At 34.7% G+C, this 2,375-nt stretch overlaps 1 non-coding gene across 1 annotated transcript; it reads right to left on the reverse strand.

The window, feature by feature from the left end:
- Nucleotides 1–1,412: 1,412 nt before the first annotated feature.
- On the reverse strand, nt 1,413–1,519 carry LOC139903535 (small nucleolar RNA R71). The gene has a single exon (XR_011778349.1). It is a non-coding gene; the product is annotated as a small nucleolar RNA R71 (small nucleolar RNA).
- Between the last annotated feature and the right edge of the window lie 856 nt (nt 1,520–2,375).

Here is a 2,375-nt window from a genome sequence, read left to right on the forward strand (position 1 = left end):
TTTAAGAAAAAAAATTCGTTTTTAAAAAAAAAAAAAAAAAAAATTTGTAAAAAAAAAAATTCGTTTTTTAAAAAAAAAAAAAAATTTTAAAAATAAATTTTTTAAAAAAATAATAAATAATAATTTTTTTTTTTAAGTTTTATTACCTTTAGATTTTTAGACTATAGTTACAATTTTTAGTATTAAGTTTAGTTTTGCATAGTTATTTTTATTTCTAGAATTTTTAGGTTTGCCGTAAAATCCCTTAAGTGCTTATTCCTTAGACTAAGATTTAGGTGCTTTAGAATTTTGCGACGCCGTTTTTCGCGCTACTTTCTTATTTTTATTTTTCGACGCCTATTTTTCGACCTTTTATTTTTCGACATTTTTCGACGCGCAATCTATTTCTTTCTTATTTCTCGCCATTCTAGTTTTTAGGACTTAGAATTTTTTCTACTTCTTCTCTAAATTTCTTAAAATTACGAAAATTTATTTTAAGTGGTTAAATTGATAGACATCAAAATTTTCTGGTTCGTAGTAATAGTTGGATTTGTACGTGGACCGGGTTATTGGAGCCAAACAGTACTCAATTATATTGAGACCAAACGAATCCTGCCCCTCTGCTGCATCTTTTGGCTATTCGAAACGTGGGCAAAATCAGAAAAGTCTATTGATTGGATAACTTATTATAATTTTTCTTTCCTTTTAAAAACTAATAGGATATTCAGTGAATGCACCGAGCAAGACGTTCACCACCTTTTGTACGTTCACCACCTGTAACTAGATCAAGACATTTAGCAAATATAACCGCCGTTGATTTTTCTTTAGAATCGTCATCCAGTCGACCAAGTACTTCAGTTCAAATTTCCGATAATCCATTTTTTGAACCCAACCTCACAATTGAGAATCCAGAGAATATTCAGGAACGGTTCGTAGATCCTGAACCACTAAACTTTCCTCCGGAGCCACCAATCATTCAAACAGAGATTGTTGAGGAACGAACCATTAAATCAGAATCATCTAGTGATACCGATTCAACGAATTCAATTATGGAAGTAACGGAACCTCTAAGTATGGAAGATCGAATGAGAACTAAACGCACGGGCCAAGGTCACGCCATTATTAAGCCAGAAGTTAATGCTCCAGATTATGAAATCAAAGGACAAATTCTACATATGGTAACTAATCAGTGCCAATATAGTGGTACGCCAAAAGAAGATCCCAACGAACATCTTCGTACCTTTAATAGGATCTGTACACTATTCAAAATCCGAGAAGTGGAGGATGAACAGATATATCTCATGTTGTTTCCCTGGACTTTAAAGGGAGAAGCCAAAGATTGGTTAGAATCGTTACCTGAAGGGGCGATTGACACATGGGATGTCTTAGTTGAAAAATTTCTTCAAAGATTCTTTCCGGCATCTAAAGCCGTGAGACTTCAAGGAGAAATTGTTACGTTCACACAAAAGCCAAATGAAACATTATATGAGGCGTGGACAAGATTCGGAAGGATGTTGAGAGGATGTCCTCAACACGGTTTAGACACTTATCAAATAGTACAAATATTCTACCAAGGTGTCAACGTTGCTACAAGAAAAGACATCGACATAACAGCTGGTGGTTCCATTATGAAGAAAACCGCAACTGAAGCTTACAAAATTATTGATAACACTGCTTCCCACTCTCATGAGTGGCATCAAGAAAAAGATATCTTTCGATCATCTAAAGCGGCTAGAGCCGATTCTAGCCATGACTTTGATTCCGTTTCCGCAAAAATAGATGCTTTCGAAAGACGAATGGAAAAGATGAATAAAGATATTCACGCAATACGAATCAGTTGTGAGCAATGCGGTGGACCACACTTATTGAAAGATTGTCACATTGAACTAACGATGGAACAACGTGAGAATGTTTCCTATATGAACCAAAGGCCGGGAAATAATTATCAAAATAATTATCAACCGCCAAGGCTAAACTTCAATCGAAATCAAAACATTCTTTATAATCCAAATGGACCAAACAATAATTCGTACAACCAACAAGGTCCGAATAACCAACCGACTCAAACCAACACTTTCAATCAACAAAGACCTGGCTTGTATAAACCACCACAACAAACCGAAGAGAAAAAGCCAAATCTAGAAGAAATAATGGCAAAGCTATTTGAATCTCAAACACAATTTATTACATCTCAAACCCAAACAAATAATAGGTTTGATCAGTCATTAAGAACTCAACAAGCTTCCATTTTGAATCTAGAAAAACACGTAGGTACTCTTGCTAGCATAATGAGTGAGAGGGAACAAGGAAAGCTACCGAGTAATACTGAAGTAAATCCTCGGAATGAGAATGTTAATATGGTTTCAACAAATTCTGAAAAACCAGCTCCAGAAGAT

This window comes from Rutidosis leptorrhynchoides, chromosome 3, assembly GCF_046630445.1.
Source record: "Rutidosis leptorrhynchoides isolate AG116_Rl617_1_P2 chromosome 3, CSIRO_AGI_Rlap_v1, whole genome shotgun sequence".
NCBI lineage: Eukaryota > Viridiplantae > Streptophyta > Magnoliopsida > Asterales > Asteraceae > Rutidosis > Rutidosis leptorrhynchoides.